Source organism: Larus michahellis, chromosome 1 (assembly GCF_964199755.1).
Source record: "Larus michahellis chromosome 1, bLarMic1.1, whole genome shotgun sequence".
NCBI lineage: Eukaryota > Metazoa > Chordata > Aves > Charadriiformes > Laridae > Larus > Larus michahellis.
The window spans coordinates 199,299,795-199,320,116 of NC_133896.1; the positions used below are offsets into that span (position 1 = coordinate 199,299,795).

At 43.6% G+C, this 20,322-nt stretch overlaps 1 long non-coding RNA gene across 1 annotated transcript; it reads right to left on the reverse strand.

Moving 5' to 3' along the window:
- Nucleotides 1-2,113: 2,113 nt before the first annotated feature.
- On the reverse strand, nucleotides 2,114-15,828 carry LOC141735537 (uncharacterized). The gene is made up of 4 exons (XR_012584775.1): nucleotides 14,621-15,828; nucleotides 12,822-13,059; nucleotides 6,125-12,562; nucleotides 2,114-4,867 (listed from the first exon to the last, which is right to left on the reverse strand). It is a non-coding gene; the product is annotated as an uncharacterized LOC141735537 (long non-coding RNA).
- Between the last annotated feature and the right edge of the window lie 4,494 nt (nucleotides 15,829-20,322).

Sequence of the window (20,322 nt, forward strand, 5' to 3'; positions counted from 1 at the left end):
ATGCCTGGAGGAAATCAAAGCCTCTCCTCCCCATACGGAAGGTGTCTATTCTTCTTGCAGATAAGGAGAGGCCGGCGCGGGACCCGCGGCGCAGCGGGGATGCCTGCACCCCTCCCAGCAGAGCAGCGGCCGTGTCTGCGGGCAGGCACGCCGACGTGGACCCCGGCTGTGAGCTGCTCCACACGTACCAGGACACGGAGACAGGAGGAAGGATTTCCTCTCCTTGCTTCCCCGCGGCACTTGCACGCAGCCCAAGGGTGAATCACGAGCCTACAACTGCAAGATACCAAGGAGTTTTTCAGCTTCCAGGATGCAACCTACCTCAGCCCCAAAAGAAAGCACTGATTTTGATCTGTGCAATTCCAAGCTCTGTAAAAAAATACAAATCAGCTGCACGTTTCATTTTGCTGTCCCTTATGATGGGAGAATTGAAGGCAGAAAAAGGCAGAATTTCTCTGGATGTGTTATGAGGAGGCTGGAAAAAATAATGCAAGTCACAAATTTATCTTTTCCAACTGTTTGGTTATTGAAGCCTCTCTCTGACATGACACTGGATAGTTTCAAAACTGATTCATGAGTGTTACGTTGTTGACTGCCAGGAAAAAAATAGCATCCCGCTGGATCAAAGGAACAGGCAGCCTCATCAAAGAAAGACCAGACACAAGGGATTAAATCTTGCATGTCACTGGAAACTCACCTATGAAATCAAAAGAAAACCAGAGGTTGTCAGGGGGAATATGCTCAAATTTTACAGTCTTCCAGGATTGAAATACCAGACTCCAACCCAAACCATGTAAAAGCACTGCGATTTTCAGCTAGAAAAGGCGGCCAGCTGATACGCAGCTGCTTGACTAAAGAACACTGATTTTTGTCATAGGAGAGGTAGGAAATAGCTAAAGTAACTCTGGGTGCTTCTTCTTTAAAAAATTAAAGAATCTTTATCTTACAAAACAAGTTAAACCTGTTTGAGTGATTAGCAAGTAGGGAATCCAAGGTCAGGTTTTGTAAGGCTTGTTCTCCTGCTGCCACCTGCCCAGGGGCTGGGTGGGTTTGGGAGAGCGGAGCAGCAGCGTGTCCCCAGCTGCAGCCGAACCCTGAGACCAGGACGCTGCAGGAGCCTGACACATGGTGTAACATGGTCACTGAACAACAATCTTACATTAATACTCTTGAATCGGCAATCTTAAACCCAAAATCCCCTTAGATATCAAAAACTGTGAGAGTTTACGAAACTTAGCACAAGATTTTGGGATTTGCTTGCTGCAGCCTAGGTAGGTCAGAAGAAAACTGTGAAATGTCAGAGTGGGATATCTCCCAATTGGTTCTATCAAACCCTTGCTGGAGAACAGAAATCCCTGTTCAGATGGACTCTGGCCAATGCTGGAGTACAAAAGTGCATTTGGTGTCTTCCCATCTCTGGGATGATCTCTGGGGGAGGAAAAGGCTGTCCTGGGAAGTGGAGGCAAGCGGTTACACATCTGTACTTGCCATGGGAAGTCAGGCAGCCTGCCAGGGGGCCAGGAAAGCCCTCAGTTTGGAAAAACAAGTAACGCCCAGTGAGCCACTGTGCTGCTACAGGGCATGGAAAGCCCTTCCAGCAACCTGCTGGTACAGGAGGGTCCTTCCTCTCAGCCTCTGGTTTGCCACAGCCTCAAGTTTTGGTCAGTGAAATGGTGGCAAAGACACATTTTAAAATGTACGTATGCATTCTTATGCATGAAAAGATACAAAATACTGGCTATTTAAAGTGAAAAAACAAATATCCTATGTGTGGCCTGATAGTTTTTTGTTTGTATATGAAAACTGTCGTCAGCAGTGTGGAGGCTGGTCCATGTGTGTGCTCTCCCAGGAGATCAAGCGGTCATTTGATGAGAAAGAATAAAGAAACACCACCCTGTACTGTCCCTGGGAGATTTTTAATTTGAATTTCTTTTCTCCCTGAAATTCCCTCTCCACAAGGGGAGATGGCAGTTTAAACAAGTGCTCTGAAGATCACAAGCAGTGTTTAGTCTTATGCCCGGCACGAGGATGTAAATATAGGTGTGTGAAGATGTTGAATCAAAAGCGAAGAAGAAAAATGAGGCAGGTCCCAGGATCCATCTGTTGTGCCCCGTTCCCTTCCCACTGAAGCACCAGCGGCCGAGGTTTCAGAGGAGCGGGATGCAGCAGTGGGAGGCGGTGTTGCATCACCTGGGTCGAAAGCCGCTCTCAGTTTTCCCTTCATAAATCAAGGGAAAACATCGCTCTTAAAAGCCATTCAGAGCAAGAGACTCTATTCAGCTGTCTTTATTTTACCAGTGGGAGCTTTCAGTTTTCCTGCCCTATTTGAAACGATGCGCCTGTTAATGCTTTAAAGTCATTTCGAAAAGGAGAAGCTTTGGAATGCCTGCAGAATAGAGGTTAGGAATTGGCTTTTGCATATAGATTATGTTATCCCGTTCATGGGAAACTGTTACTGACAGGCAGCTTCAGGGATGGAAATGTCTTTGCTCTGGATTAGACAGACCTTATTGCTCCTGCTCCTAATCACATCAGTGTTGATGAACAGAAAGTTTGTTTTACAGTTGGGAAATCAATGAATCTAACTCCAGCCCTCTAGAAACGGGACTCTGCTGTAAATCAGTCGTCAGCGCGCCCTCGATGACCAGTGGTGAACACCAGGTGCTGTCAGAGAGGGTTTCATTCCTCACAGAAGCAGACCTTGTCCTGAGATGCCCACACAGCCGCTGTCAGGGCGGCACTCAAAATCTGGCGTCGTTCACCTCAGGAGTCTGCAGCCGAAGGAGCTGAACTCGACGAACTCTCCGGAAGCACTTCCTCAAGTTCGACTAATTCCACTAATTTTTCATTTATAGCTGATAATACCAAACTCTGCTTTAAGGACATCAGGGTCATGCAGTTCACTGTGACACATTTACTATATTTTGTTTTCCTGGAATTATTCAGCCTTTGTTTCTCCCGCAGTATCTGTCCTGTGCATCGGGACTGACATGTCAGACAGAGGAACCCCAGAGCCACAGTCGGGCGTGCTGGCATCTCATGTTCTTCTTCAGGGTTTCAGGGCAAAAAACAGAGCTACCGAGATGAGAATCCAGCCTTTGGCTCATTAAATATGAATAATTCAAAAGTTATTGTTTTGTTTCCTGCAGTTTGGTTAATTTGTAACTCAGTTGATTAAAAATTACTCTTTGCAAAAATAAATCACTTTAATGACTTAACGCCAGACCACAAAATAGGATGTGTAATAATCCACCTAATCCTTTATTCAGCTGGAGGACAAGAAAATCGCAATAAAACACAAAACGCCACACAGTGCTTTGGTTTTATGCTCCATCCATAGCGCTGTTTGGTGGGGCTTGTTCACCTGCAGGCTCGAGAGCTGCAGTTCCATCTTGCTTGCTTAAAGAAGCTTCACTCCTCGGGAGCCGGCGAACGTTGCTCTTCCAACCAGCGAGCGCCCCACAGCAATTCTGAGCTGTGCTCAGCTCAGCGGTGCTGAGAGAGTTATTGGGTCTTCAAAACACCCTTTCCCAGGCTTTGGCCACGCATGTGCACTCCTGGGTGCTGTTAGGGTATGGCTGAATTGCCTTCCTAAGTCAGCGCTGTGGAGCCCCAGGCCAGCCGGGGAGGCAGAAGCTAAGGCAGCAAACACAGACCATGAACCACTGCATGTGTCCGCTGACAACCATTTCTGCATGTCCACCTCTGCCAGAGCTGCTAAAAGCCAGGCTAGCGCTGACTCTAGGGCGGACAGAGAAGAGAGATGACAGTAGCGTTACCTATAACTAGGTATACCTTATAGAAGGATCAGCTCTGTGTTTGAATCCATAGCCAGATTATTTCTCCAGCTTTTCAAATAAGTGTTTTGCACAGACGTGAAATCTCTGACTTCAAAAATCATCCCTTTCCCCAGTCACACGACCACAGTTGCTTTGTGACCTGTAAGCCCATCTGAATTTCATAACCAGTAATTTTGTCACATATCAGCATAATGGTTCACATTATGCTTTGAATATAAATGCAACCTTTGTCGTCATCCTTCACCTTAAGGAGTCGTGATGAAAGCAGTGGGTCTGCAGTGATGATCCATCCTTTTTTCTCGGCCTTTGCAAACTCTCTTTTCTTTGAGAAAGGACCCTACTGTAAGGAGGAGCGTACTGACATACCATGGTGGTCACTGTCCCAAGGAAGCCGCCATGCCAAAAGGATCTGACCCATGTTTTTAGACAACAGTTTAGGGCAAATCAACAGCCCGGTGCTTTCCAAGCATAGATGATTCTGCCATTTCCCATTGAAAATGAAAATATGAACAGTATAAAAAGAGCTGAGACGTTTCTACTGCTCACCTTCACAATTTTTGTGTAAGATCACTAGTAATGCACAGCGCAGAAAGTGAGATTCTTATGCATTACTTCTCCTTCTGCTTCTGAGCATGTATTATTCCACCTCCAGCCTTCATATACTCATTCAGAGATCCACTGCAACAAACATGCCTGTGCACCATTAAATTACCAGCTGTAGTACTGAAACGTGTCTGTCTGACACTGGTCTCACATCCTTTCAGTATGTATATGAAGGAGGCAACAAGAATAGTGCCAGATGGCAATGGGAATGGAAATGATATGACGTACATATGTGATGCAATTTTCTTTTTTTTTTTTTTTTGCCTTGTGAATAAAGCATCTTGTGAAAAGAGGAATTAGATGCAGTATTTATAACAGTCTTTCATAAACATCCCCAAATTCCAAGCAGAAGACAAAAGGCATGAATCATATCACAGCAGGCGCTATAGCTGGGGAAGTGGCCTTTATGAAGATTGCTTCCGTAATTTGGGCTCCAGAATGAAAGAGAGCTGCTCTTAGAAGATCTGTAGGAAGTTGATAATGGCTTATTTAATTGTAGTATCACTAATAAAATCTGGGTTTTCATCAAGAACATTTCCTTAGCTAAAAATGCCATGATTCTTCAAGCTGTAGTTTGATCCTGTTCATTTTGTCTATAAATGACATAAAGCCAAAAAAGCAGATTGGGACATTATAGTTTCCTTTAAAAGGAAACTTTTAGACTGTGGCTGCAATCCACACCATACAAGAAGACAAAACCCACAGTAAGTGACTTTTGGTAGGCAGAAATAAAACAATTACTCGTAAAACAGATACCGTAAAGCAGGGAAAATTATTCTCTAACAATTATACAGGAAATCATAGGATGATGAGACTATACTTTGCTCTTTATGACTTGACAGCTAAAAATCTCCTGTCAATTGACAAGAATTGAAGGCAATCGTCCTCTTGCATGATTCTCCATCTGTTTTGGTGGCAGTTCTAAGTTCTTAATCTACAACAGCATTTGGCCCCATTGAACTTGCCTCGTATTCCTTGTACCAAAAGAGTATCACCACGTTCATGTTATTCAAGGGGAAATCCTGAAGTAGAAAGGATGTGACCTGAAGCAACTTCTGATGTCTACACTAAAAGTTATAACACCCACTATATTCCCAGCATTGACAGACACCAAATGTCAAATCAAAGGGATTTATACATACAGTTCACTTCGGGCACCCACAACAGAAAATAGTACGTATAAATAATTTAATATTAAAATTCAAATATAAAGTATTAGCCTGCCTGTTTTCCCCACTATTAAACAGGAAAAGTTTGGCAAAGATGACAGCAGATCTCAGATCACCCGGTGATGCCAGCTCTGATTTGTACCTAGATTTTTCCTTCTGAAAGCAGATAGGGATTTTTTGGGAAGCAAATTGCTAGGGGCATTAGTGAGCTGTACATATTGCTGTACCCAGACAGCTGCTGAATACATTCACTGGTATAGCTCCAACAGTAGAGCACAGGCCAGTGCCTCCTGTAAATCACAGGGAGATGTAAGGCAGTGACACTCAACTAATACCCAGTGACCAGGTGCTGATACCCAGGATGCTGGCTTTGTGCCCTGATTTGTGTGCCCTGCATGGACTAGTTTTGAGTTTCCTTACATTTGTATCATCTACCCCCAATGCAGAGGCTGCAGCTGGATACAGAAGATGCACAGAGGGCACAAAAGATGTGTGGGTCAGAAGGGCGAAGAAGGTCTTTTTCTTACACACAGATATCTTGGCACAACCTACCTCACCCTGTTTAAGGTGCTCAGCAGCTGGGCATCACTTCGTAGCATTTACCACAGGAGAAGTGCTGGTGGTCAGGGCAGAGAGACAGACAGAGTCCAGCAAGGAATCCTGCACAGTACCACTGCCTTGGTCATTAAGCATCAGGAACGCCAGAAGGAAAAGGATACAATGAGATGCTAATGGAAATATATCGCCTCCAGCGTGTTAGGACTGCAGTCCAAGCCATGGGAAGATAAGGCTGGAGTGTTCCTTTGCACTGTCCCATCAAACCAAAGAACTGCAAATGATAGCTGACAACAGCTTTGAGGGAAAAGATGAATAAAAGGAGAGCTTTCTCAACCAAAGCTTCAAAGCATGAAAGCACAAAAAAAAATCTCTGAGCTGTCTACTTACAACCAGTATCAGGCTGCCTGCAGATAACTTCAGACAATAATAATAGCCTCAAGGGGATAGGTAAGATAGGATATTATGAGAGCTGCAAAATCAAATACTGCCACCTACTACCATCCCCGTCCCCCATAAGGCATGGCTGAAATGACAATCTGTGCTCCCTAATAGCCATTTTACAGGTTGTGTGATGTTGCATGGCATTCAGGGAAGTTCATCAGCATGAAAACAGGGTGGGAGGGAGGAAGATTTATTGTGCAGAAACGTACAGCATAGTCATGGCTGAAAGCTATGCATTGTTATTGCTTTTATGCAAATTGGAGCAAATTTGATCACATTCAGTGTTGTACATTTGCATCAGCAGGGAAAAAAGTTTATAGTCAGTATTTTAGAAAATGAAAAAATTCAAAGTATAATCAGAAAATAAACATCATCTGTCATTTTTTGCTAGCTGAAGAAACTGTCAGTGTTCAGGAAAAAAAATGGCTTTGGGGGGCAATTATTACCTTGATTTCAGTTTTGTTGTCTAGGTGGTGGGACTCAGTAACTGAGGCAGGCTTGCTCTGATAATGCCAGCAGTGTCACAACGCTCTGAGGATGACAGCTTATTTTCTCATGACTTCTTAAAATACAGAGGACTGTCTAGCTGATACTATCTCGCAAGCGTCAGCGATGAGGAAACTGAAGCCATTAATACAACAACACTGCAGCTGCATCCATCAGATGTGTTCCCGAGGGACGTTAAAGCATCTGTTACTTTTCACCTTTCCGAAGCAACTGCAATTGTTTTCTGCCTGCAACCTCATCATCCTGCTGAGATATTTCTACATCACTTCCATTATTGAAGGGGAATGCATAATGTATCACTGACAAGCAAACAGCCACTCACGGTGTCTTCTTAAATTCCTTTATCACTACAGAACACATTAATGTATTATAATAGCTATACTTGTGTCCTAATCTGCATCCATTGCATTCCTTCCATTATGTGCAGTAATGATATGGTTGTTGCACAGGTATTAATGCTAACAGCCGTGAAATATCATGAAGTCTCTTTTTTTTTGGCATAAGACCAACAGAACTACAAATCCTACCTTGCTCACATTTTTTCCATCGCAGATTCATCTTTGAAGGGAATTGTCATTGCATGTCAACAAATTTTTCCCACATGCTGCTCAAAAATAATATTACTATTCAACAGCCTGGTGATTTGTCATAATTCAGTAGAGAGTCGGAGTGGGGTTTTCTGTTGCCTGGAGATGGCGAGGGGTAGCTGGGTGTAGCTGCTGCAGGGGCAAGAGCGGTAACCCTGGCTCAGCACCTGATGTCCTACGCCTGTGTTAACAAGGTGAGTGGGGCCGTGGTGTGAAATGCTCTGATTTATACACAACTTTCTTTGCTTTACTGTTCTTATATCTGCTTTAAGTGGTGAGAGAAAAGTTTGACTTCCACAGCAAGTCACTCTTTATGTCCCCCTTGCCCTCCCTAAACTATTAGTAAGTGGCACACATTTGCTTTCAGCTCCTAATTACAATTACTCCTCCCTGCTTCCCTTCCAAACATGATCTGGTGGCTGATGCTGCCTCTCCTCCCAGCTGCTACGTTCTCTGTTAGGGACTGGGGGAAGACGTGGTCATCCTTTAGAGAAGAGATGTGTAAGTGACACTTCACAAGCTACATTTTCAAGATACCCCATTGCTTATCCCAATCCATGTGCATCAACCCTAGGGTTTTATTAATTCATTCATTCATTTATTTTCATGCAGTATCTTCTATCTAAATTCAGCTCACTTTATCGTGAGCTGTATCCCCTGCAGAGCGGCAGGGGAGCTGCTGCACTACCATCACCTCTTCTTTTCTGCCCCAATTTATTCCCTAGCTCTGAGTCAGGCTTTACTGGTGAGCTGCTTCTTAGCAAAATCGGATTTCCTTCGCTAGATCCCTGCCAGGCAGGACTCAGCTACACAAGCAAACTGGATCAGTGCTCACCATGTCACCAAGCAGAGATGCCGGGAGGGCAGGTCTCCTTGAGACCCCACCTGCAGGGGGTTCCACTAGTCTAGCCCCTGAGGACAAGAAGCGGTGACACTGGGGCTGTGCCTTCCTTCTGTTTTTCCCAAGGAAGAACAGCTTTTCACCGTTGTTAGGGCCCATTGCAGCCTGTCAGCCAAACAAGAATTAAAAAAAAATGCACATGGCCTTGGCTTTGTGTCCCCTGGAATACCCCATCAGTTACTTAAAGGACAGAGCTTGAAAGAAACAGCAGCAGAGGAACCTCTATCTCCAAGGCTTCCCCTTCACTTTGCTGGAGTTGTCTTCAGTGTTCTGACCCTCCCTGCCATCCTCTTAAAACCTGGCTCTTTCAACAAATCTGGCCACTGAAATGGATGTAATCAAACAAGACTTTTGGAACTTCACTTTCCAGTGAGTGTGATTCTTTAATTTTTCAATTTTTCTTATAAATTTCCACCATTTACTATAGGATTTCACACTATGTGATTCAGAAATTGGGATGAATTGTCTACTAGCTTAGAAACAAAATCCACTCATGAAATTCTGAGGATAGTATTATTCTCTTTCATACAGCGTTCCCTGGACCCTGTAAGTACACCCATTTCCTTCAGTTGTAATCATTAAAAAGGTAATTAGTATAATGGGTTTGTAAAAGTCTGAGGTGATTTCACAAAAAAAGTATAAAATATTTTATGCTGAGCTCAGCATGAATAAACTGTGAAATTGTATTGGACTTAGACTGAAGAACTGCACTAGGATGGAAAATTAAATCAGTCTTTAATCAGTAATTTCAGGATGCTTACTTATTAAAAAAAATGTATTTTGCTCCTCTCAATTAAAGTAGGCTTGAGGCTAAATTCATTTCATCAGCTTTTCAAAAACAGGTAAATAATACCAATCTTACTAAGAATGAAGTGCAAATTAGTTCAAATACTGGTACCAAATTTTCTTCAGAAAATGCAGAATACTGATGTGCTGATTATCGCTGCAATTAATAGCGTCAGCCTAATGGGCATGCATTAACAAATGCGATTTACACCTAGCAGGTCCAAATGCCCCATTTTCCTTTCAGTGCATATATCTGCCCGCTATGGAACAGCTAATATTTGTCATCTGCCTCTTTCTGGCCAGTATTTCTGTCCCCGTGACCCTTGGGAGGCTGTGACATGGCAATTAAAAGTATTTCAAAGACCTGAGGTTGGGCCTTGATTGTAACCATTATAAATAAGCGTGAACTATTTTCTCCCTATAGACTTTTGGGGCATGAACCCCACTTGCAGACCAAGTATGAAGATGAATTCAATCTCACCTCACCTCAACCACCCTGAAGTGAGGTATCTAGTCTACACCACATGCCCAGGTAACAGTACGGGAAGAAGAGAAGATGGAAACCTCCAGAAAACAATTTAGCCCCAGCTCAACCACCTTTCACCTCTCTTTGTCCAGCCTTTGACAAAGCAGTCAACAAACAGCATACAGCGTATTGCCTGTGATTTGCTCAGGACCCAAAGAAATGACAAGAGGAAATGACATTGCAAGAGCAATCACGTCAGAACTCCTGCAAACACGAGCTGAATTTGCTCACAGCAATAAGGAACCATTTCCAGAGAGGACCCCAGTGTAACAGCCACCAAAGGTACAGCTGCTTAATGAACTGAAACTTCGGTATCTTTAACCACAAGCCTGTTGCTTGTGGTTGTCACACCATGAAAAAAAAATGTAGTATTTAACAGAACTGAATTCTTATTTCACCATACCGTGTGGCCAGAAAACCAATTGTAAAGGACAAGTGACGGCAGAGGCAAACAGCCAAAGCGCAGGGAACACTGAGAGCTGGCTCAGCTTAGCACTGCCACCAAAAAGCTGTGGGTCTAATTCACACAGGAAAGCAGTAGAAGTGCCTCTCTACGGGCAGCTGCCAGCGCTTTTGGTTCCTCACGACCTGTGGAGAGGGAATCATGGTGGCAACAGCTCATTGCTGCGGGCTGGATCCCTGCTCCAGGCGTCCTGGAGAGGGGAGGCAGCGCGTCCAGGCTGGGTGGCCTTGAGCTCAGCTTCACGGCTCTGCCGCTGAGAGTCCCTGCATTATGGACTGCCAGATCATGTCACAGGGCAAACTCGATCCAGATTAGCTGTAGTCATTACAGTCACACTTAAGTCAAATTAACTCAAGATAGCGTTTTCTTAGAATCACATTTTCATACCGGCTTTACACAGCAAAGGGAGGTAGCCTGTGGCTGTCATGTAGGCAAAGCATTGGAGTGGTTTGGTCAGACTCTACCTGATCTGCAATAAATCTTATCAGTGTAAAGTAGCATTAGTGGTTTGGATCCGGGATAAGGCATGCTAAAATTGGATTTCCTGTTTTATTAACCTGAGGCCTGAGGACAATAACAGTGCCAGTCAGAAGTGTTACTCCTTATCAGAGATTAAAAAGAAATAGCTGAGTGTGGAGATGAGATATCATAAATTAATCTCTCCTTGATTCACACAGTAAATCAGTAAAGATCTTTTAAATAATTATATTCATTGTTGACATCTTCTGAACGTGCCAAAAAGTCAGGCCAAAGAAACACAACACCCTGTCAACCTCCCACTAATCCAAGCTTACACAAGGGTTGTAGACGTGAGGAAGGCTGGTACCTCCTGCACAGGCAGAGCTCTCCCAGAGCCTGAGAGGGGTGCCAGGCCCTCAAGAAATGCAGGGATGGGAACAAAATGGGAGGGCTCTCTGGAACTTCTTATACAATCCTTTAAAATCTAACAAAAGCCACAGTCAGAAAACACGCAATGGAAAAGACAAACTTCAATCTATGATATTTCGGAATGTGTCTCCATTTATCTCTTAAAGCATTTTCAGTTTTTTTTAAATAAAACAACAGTACTGTATCTAGTGATGTGGTCCAATCCTCAGAGAGTTTTAAACAAAAGAAGACGGGAAAAAAGAGGATGTTTCACGTACTCACTGCCTCACATGGCTGGCTTTTACTGCGGTGAACATTATTTACACTTGAATACAGTATGTGAGATTGTAAATCGACTTCATGATTCTCTCTGAATTATTGAAGACATTCAGTAATGTTTTCACTAATGTCTTTGTGTTTTAAAAATAACAGAAATATTCGGTTTTGAAAGAGGAACTTTTCCTGTATTGTCCTGGAGAATGCATACAAGTTCAGGCTTAGAATGTCATTCTTGTAAGGTTTTTCTCAAGCTAGAAGTAAGAGAGTTTATTCAAGTTGAAAAAGAAAAAGTATGAAAAGGTATAACCACTTTGACACAGAGACTGAACTGCCAATGTTGAAATGTGTGCGGGTGGAGCAGGACAGGCAGAAAAGTGAAAGCAGTGAAAAACAAAAGTGAAGCTAAGGCCACCATGAGGCTTCGACCAAAAAGAAGTGGTCAGAGTAGAAGGGATGTAGGAAGCCGGGCAGAAGCTGCACCAAAGGAAGGCATGGGGTAGCAGGGAGCTTGGAGTGGCAAGGAAGAAAACCATCACGACCTAGTCAACAAGAACGAGAAAGTAAACAGCAGAGAACAGCCAACTGGAAGGAAAGAAAAGGAACAAAGACCTTCGCGAGTCTTTTTTCTGTTTGCCAAATTAATTTTGCAATCAAGCCCCTAAGTGCTTTACCAGCAGTTCTTTTTCACATTAAGCAGTTTTAGCGGTCACGGGCATGCCATGCAAAAACAGTCAGGGGGAGCAGACAGCATATCTATGAACAGGAGCTCTGGTGTTTGTAAGGCACACTGTCACCATCATCTCTGTTTTGCAAAAACACTTGATAACTGCTTTTCAGTTTCCCCACCACAAACCTCATTTTAAAAATAGACAGAAGGCAAAACCTGCTGCCCACAGCGAGGCAAGCTTAACGCTTAGCAAGTTCTGATCAAGTTCAGAAAGTCACTTGCAAAGCTATCTGGAAAATACTTGTACCTTCTCACAGGAAAAAAAAAAAAAAAACACACCCAGGCCCATGTGAAGAACTAAGTTTCTCCGTGATTTTCTGCAATGTCTTGCAACTTCTTGGCAGCCTTCTGAAAAAAGGAAAAAAAAAATAATAATGTAGCTCTAGACCACATTCAGAAAATGCACTGACTCCTGTTACAGCAAATTCCCCAAACAATTTTAACAGTGCCAAGTTTATATGTATATAATGGAAGATTTCCCATTCGTATTCTACCCAGCCTGAAACCCCCATCCTGTGAGACGACAACCGTCTTCAGCTGTGCCTAAAATCACATCCGTTTCATAAAACCCCTCAGATGCAAAGTGCTGGAGGCTGAGAGAATTTACCGGTTACACTTGTCCCATGTTTTCATTCTTTCTTACATCTGCTGTTGGCCTCAATCAAAGATAGGAGGCTTGGTGGCCCTTCACAGCAGTTCATGCTAGCAAGCTTACAGCCAAACCACTGAAACGCACGGGCTTTCTGGCCTTTTCCAGAGGCAACTGGCACCTCTGAGATCAGCGCTTTTCATCCCCTGGAGAAGGATGAGAGCATGTACCTTGTTTGTCAAAACAAAAACAGCCCCTAGAATGAAATAAAGAGTATGAAATAACAAGATGGTTTACCAAGCAGGTGATGCACTTTAAATGAGAAATTTTCCGTCTGAGCTATTGCCTGCCTTAGCTGTGTGTTACAACTTAGTGACCTACTTGGTCACCCCCTCCCATAGCAGAGCCATGCCAGGCACAGCCCTATCATCGAGAAAGAAATACTGACACAAATCTTGGACTGCATGGGAGGGAAAGAGAGGGTTGCACAGCCAGATTGAGACTGGTTGGATACTACAGCAGCCTGATACACATTTATACAGCTGAACAATTCAGGGCAAGACTGCCTGTAAGTAACTGTGCACGTTATAACCCAAAGTATGCATTTTCATGCAGCCTTATTTGAGTGCCTTCTCCTCTTCATTAATTTATACCGCGTTTACCTCGTACATCCCATGTTATGCTCCCAGTTTTTGTGAAATCTTCTCAAAATCCTACCTCTGTTCTTCTATCAGCTCTGAAGCTCTATTAAAATAAGAATGGCTATATTGAGTAGACAAAAGCCCACCTAGTTCAAATTCCCCTCTCTGACAGTGGCAAGTAACAGATGCCCAGGGAACAGGATAAAGAACAAGCAAATGTGCTGACTGTTCTCCGTATACCTTCCCTGCTTCCAGGAATCAGCAGTTCAGGAACTTTTTGAACCAGGAACTGCATCTGTCATGGTTAAGTTGTCAGGTTTAATAGGTCCCCAAAGGACCTATTTAAGGTGCTTAAACTGAGACTTCACACTTATTATTAAATTGGATAAACTGAATACCTCCCCTTTACAAGTGACCCAATTTCCAAAGGAATGGAGCTGCTCTATATTTACTTTCCCTGTGGGAGCAGTAAATAGCATTCAGTACTATTCTAAAAGAAATTCACTTATTATGATGCCTAAAGCTGGATCCAAGTGCCATATTATTTTCAACGATATTACCCCATCTTCCTGCATAAAAAATCTTGCAAGAAGCTTTCTGAAAACAGTACATGACAAATCTGCTTTGGGCATTGTGATAATTTGAAGAACCCAGGGAATTTTCCTGCTGCTGTTCAGTGATACCTAGGAGACCATCATGAAACCTACTGTCCCAGCAAGTATTCAAAAAGAAAAAGAGTGTAATTGGGATAAATACCCAGTGATGTTTACATGCACAAATCCACAGCAGAATCATGCTGAGGAAGGAGATATTTCAGTTAAAGAAGTAACAGGGCACACTGAACACCACTTTTCAGATTTTTCTGAACAGATCTGGACAGGTGTTTGGAAAATGAGGGAAATGTTGTATTTCAGTATTTTCTGATGGATGGGAATAAGGACTGATAATTGTGTCCCCTGCTGCTTTGAATGTCAAGAACAGTTTTGGTGGTCAATTGGTGAGGAAAAATACCATTAGCACCTCAACCAAAGCAAGGCAGAGTGGAGTCCTGCTTCCATTGAAACATTTCACAGGCTCCCCCGTGAGACCAGTTTTTTTTTCCTCAGAATCCAATGCTGGAAAGAGCACATGAGATCAGCTATTCCCTGCCTGTGGTACAGGCACAGTGTCACTCACCCCAATTCAAACTCCTCCAAGTGACGGAGGCTTTGTCACTTATCTCTGAGTCCTTGCAGGGCTGCTCAGCCTTGGGCCTGATGCACGGTCCCCTGGGAGAACAGCAGCAAATCTCTCACTGGCTTTGAAAGAGCAGAACAACTCATCATCTGTCACCACCAGGAAGTCCTCCTGAAGGTATGCAGCTTAAATACTTGTATCCTGAATACACTGCTTACTGGTCTTGGTGAAGCTCCCCAAAACACTGCTGCCTCTCTTAAGGGTGACGGCAGATGATAAGTGCTTATCTCTGAAAAGGGAATGCAACTGGCCAGTCCCACCAACTTTACTAAGAGTAAAAAGCACTTTTCTTTAGCTAACTGGAAAAGCACTTTGCTTTTGCAAAATTTTAAGAGCATATAAAATTCAACAACCTCCTGCAACAGAACAGCATGTGGCTCAGACGCAGCCACTCCAGCCCTGCCTGAGCTGCTTACTTTCAGTTCTTCATTCCTCATTTTAAGGAACTGTTTACTTTAAATTTAAAAACAAAGAAAGAAAAAAAAAAAAGGAAAGAAACCCACTGTTCAGATTAAAAGATTCTTCTATGCAGAAGGATGCCTTTGTCCACTTCTGCAAATGTATGAAGTGGAATACAGACCGAAGAGAGAAACACTTTGCTGAGTCACGGTAACCAGTAATATCTCCAGCCTGCTGCTGATCATCCCCACCCTATAAACAGCTCTGCAGGGAGGGGACAGAGAGTGGCAGGCAGGACGGTATTAGCATATTACCATTAGTTGTTTTTCAAAGCGTTTTTGCAAGGTGCTGAACTGGAGCTGTAAACAAGCTCAGTAGAAATTCTGTGTTAAGCAATGCAGTCAGACTTACACAAGTGAAATTACCTATTCACAGTGAAGAAGAACCATCAAATGTCTAATACATAAATGTAATTGAAAGCAAAACAGGAAGAAAAAAAAAACCAAGCAAAAAACCCACACACAGAACCAAGCAGCTGCATAAAATAAATTTCAAATCTTCAAGACGCCTGAAAGCCAACCATGGCAGGTCAAATAGCTTTGTTTTGGATGGGACAAAACGGCAATGGGCTGTCTGCATATGCTGCACCTGAGGGGAGCTGCAGAATTCTCCTCCACTAAGTCATCTAAACAGAAAAGCCACCAGGGTGAAAGGCTTTCAATGGAAATATCTAAATCTGAGATATGAAATAATCAGAGATGAGCACTGAGGACTTGCAAATACATGAGTATGAGAGGGAAATAACTGAAAAGCAAAACTACTGAATAAACCACACCATTTGGAAGTGGTTGCTGTTATGTGGTGTGCATGATGAGAGGCCAGCAAGAATGTTGGTTCTGTTAAGATTATCTAATTCAGAGAAAATAAATATATCCTGATGCCTTACAAGTGTCTGAGGACTCAAACAAGTACAAATTTTCAACACAGCACTTAAGAACAGTAATAAGTACCATGTGGCATGGAGACGACAGTCAGTGGTAGTGCTCGTGCTGTGACAGAGGGGTTCAGAACAACAGTCCTGTTTTCAGTGATACCAGGTCAGTGGGATGTCTTTGCCCATCTGTATAACCTTTCAAGAACCTTCTTCCACACTGGATGAACTCAGTCACAGATATTCAGGGGTCCAAAGAGACAAAAATCACAGAATCACAGAATGGTCCGGGTTGGAAGGGACCTTAAAGATCATCTAGTTCCAACCCCCTGCCCTGTGCAGGGACACCTTCCACTAGACCAGGTTGCTCAAAGCCCCATCCAGCCTGGCCTTGAACACTTCCAGGGATGGGGCATCCACAACTTCCCTGGGCAACCTGTTCCAGTGCCTCACCACCCTCACAGGAAATAATTTCTTCCTGATGTTATTATTTATGATTATCTATGGCTTTCAGTTACCCTGTGGGGCAATAGGAGACTCAGACCAAATGCTATGCAGCGTGGACGGCGACAGCCAGAGGAGAGAGCGGTGAAGGTATGAGCCTCCCTGTGCTACTTGGGCTGTGACCACTTGCTGGGGCAGATGCCTTCACCTGTGTAAATAGTCAAAGGTCAGAGATGCCATTTTAGGCCCTGAAAAACAGCGATGATCTGCACTGAATGAAAAGTAATGATATGAAACCTGCACAGGTTTTTTCTGGGTTGCATGATGGTAACAGTCTCTCCTTGTCTTTTCAGAACTGTGTGGTTGGATTTGTTGCACAAATTTTCCTTATCATGTTTTCTTTCAGTCTCATATTTAAATCTTCGTTACTACTCCATTGTCAGGGCTTGCATTCAAGCTTCAGCAATCAACTCAGTTATAATGAAAACAAAACAGTTACATCTAAACCCAGGCATGCCTCTGCAGAATTATGCAGCTTATTCCCTTCTCCTTTCCCCCAGAGGTACTATTTGCAGAACTTCCTCCATTTATCTCCATTTGCCATGCCTGTGGGCAAGACACAGCGTACGCAGGGTTTATGCAGAACTGCGTTTTGTATAAAACTGACTCTCTGCAGAAAGACTCTCCCTCTTTAGGTTTCCTTTTTTTTTTTTTAATTTTTGTTAAAATAGCCTTGAAAACATGTGTTGAATATAAGTAGATACAGTTCTTCTTACTGTCACTTTGTAACTCACAAATGATTTGTAGAAGGGTAAGGTTCTCCATGATCTCAGTAGATAGTTATCATGGAAAATTAAAGTCACCTCAATTTTAAAAAGTACTTAACTTCTTAGAAGGCAATTAAACTCACGTTTTACGTGGCAATACTATTTATTAAAACACCATTAATTTCTTCAGCAAAGAAATGTGACTATCCAGATCTCCAAAATTCACTCCAACTTCATCAATAGCATTTGCTAGAAAAAAAATGTTTATAGTATTAGTCATTTATGTGTATATATATATACACATAAAATTAAAAATTGCAGCAACAAAGTTGTTTGAGAATGCAATCACAGCAATCACTGAATACCAAGATCTTGCCACATAAGTCATGCATAATTCTTTGAAATGCAGGAGTCTTTGTTTGGAGATTTCTATCGCTGAAGGTAACATAATGTTTTTGCCCTTTGACCAGTGCTGGTGCGATCCCTCAAAAGTTTCCTTGTTCTGAACTTTGAACTTCATTACATGTCTCATTTTTTCCATGCACACAAGCAACATACCACCTTCAAAGATCAGTGATCTCTTTGGTTTTTAAGATTTTTTGATGGAAAGCTTAGCAAGCGCTCCCGGAAAGCCTGACCTCCACAATGAATACATGCGCTTCTTCAAATCTTGACACATTGAGGAAGTCAGTAAACAAACAATCAAACCGCAAAGCTGCAGCCACCACATGCCTGTGACCTTTGTGAAGTCTGTTCACTAGCATGTCACTCAAATTTGGGCCAACGTGAATATTGGTGATAGGGGAGAGAGGAAGCTAGTTTGCTGTGTATTCTGTTATTTGGAAATGCTTGATTTCAAAGGATAAACATCATCCAGCTAAGACTGATCTTAAAAGTTCAATCACTTCTATTGCCTTCAGTTCTCCTTGCAGGGGAAGACTGGGAACAAGGGAGGGCAAAGTCTATTGCAGTGCACCAGCATGAGGGGTATATGTTACCTGTTGACACTAGAAGATACTCATGAGCAGGCTTCAAGCAGTTGGACCAAGATAATCAGGTGCTTAGAGGTGCCCAGGTCACCCTGCAGCCTTGCCTCCAGCATTGGAGAGGCCATAAGTTTGCTGGAGCCACTTGGCTCTGCAAAACCCAAGCCCAAACTTAAACACAGCTACTGGAGGTAGGAAGGACTGAAGCAGAGGACCTCTAGAGCGCAGAGCTGGACTTCTGCTCTTCAGCACTGGGAAGGCTGTCCTGAAGGGACTGCTAGCTAAAACAAGTTTTGCCCAGCAACCTAGGCTCTACTCAGATGCTCGTGTTCATGAGTGATGTGCTTTTCAGCACAGACGTACTTAGCAAGAAACACAATGAGGGTCTGGATAATATCCTTCTGAGGAAAAACTGAAAGTTCCCACAGGCTTAAAATCCCTTCTTCATTACATCCACATAAATGTTAACGGCTGGCTGAGTGACCTGAACAGCCCTTCTCATCTAGCAGCCCATTTGCCTGTAACCCTCACATGATTGGTTTTGCTTTACCTTGTGACAAACGAAATACTGTCACAGGATGAATCAGACTTTGGACCCAGATAGGTCGAGGAGAAGGACAATACTCTCTACAGTTGACTTCAAGCCAGAGCTGCGCTTCTTTTGAACCGTTGCCTGTCTGTGTGTCTCTGTGCACAGGCTTATATGCCAGACCTAACCAATTCACCACCTAAGGTAAATGATCGAGGACACTGAGCTTGTTCACTGGGTTGATCCTATGCTAAGAAACACATGACAGGCCACTCTTGTCCCTAAATTTGGGCCTGAATGACATGTCACATGTCAGCGAAAAAAATTAAAGCTTTAGTTGAGATCATATGACCCATGTTACAGTTAATCTGTCTTCAAATCAGTTTATGAAGGAACTGAATATTCATGAAGTTATTAAACTGCACTTCTTGTTTTAAGAGAAAAGCTACATCAGGGAACCTTTGAAGTTTTGGTGTGCTTTTAGCAAATATGACTTTTTGCAATATTTGTAATTGAAAAGCAGTATTTAAGACTGAAAGGAGGTCCTTTGGGCATCTACTCCACAACTACGTCATCTGTTCTTGTACTACACCTGTGAGGAGGCCAGAATCATCCCAGTGTCTTAAGATGACAGTGCACCACCCAGAATGAAGGGAGCTGGGGTGCTGTGGTGTCCGTCCCACCTCAAAGCAGAGAGAAACTAGTATCCATAACCCAAGGAGCAGCCATCATCAGTGAGCAGATAAGGCCTCTGCCATACCTATACTGCTTGTACAAGAAAACAAGTTTTGCAGATGCCAGGGCGTGCTCCCTCCATTGTGTACATAAAGGTGAGTAGAGGACCTCTCTAAACAGCAGAACCATGGATCCCCACCAGCATGACCTCTCTTGTAGAGCCAAAGCATGTGCCACAGCAGCTGTGCCAACAGAGACACCACACCTTTCCCCTGATGCACAACACCAGGTACGTCAGACTCGGAAGGAATGAGAGTTATCAACAGGAGACCAGCTGGTGAACCCTCTTTCCCTGAGGGTGACAGAGCACTGGAACAGGCTGCCCAGAGAGGTGGTGGAGTCTCCAACTCTGGAGACATTCAAAACCCGCCTGGACATGTTCCTGTGTAACCTGCTCTAGGTGACCCTGCTCTGGCAGGGGGGTTGGACTAGATGATCTCCAGAGGTCCCTTCCAACCCTATGATTCTATGATTCTATGATTCTATGATTCTATGGTGGCCAATAAATGTTGCTGTTACACACCCTGACAAGCCAAGAGAGTATGTGGAAGGGAAGCAGCTGTAATAAAACCTCTAAATCACGTCGGTTGAGAGCAGAAAACGTGGCCGCGTGGAGCAGAAACAACCTGCAGCTTCCTCCTCGGCCAGAGTGGGGCCACGTCGGCCCCCCCAGGGCAGGCTGACCCTCGGGGGTCCAGCCGAGCTGCAGGCAGTGGGACTGGGTTCCACTGGTTTCCACTGGGTTCACCGGTATGGCGTCAGAGGAGGCCAGACACGGGTGTGGTGTCAAGGGAGGCCAGAGGCACCGCTGATAAGAAACACCCTCCTTGTGCAACGAGCCAAAACAAACT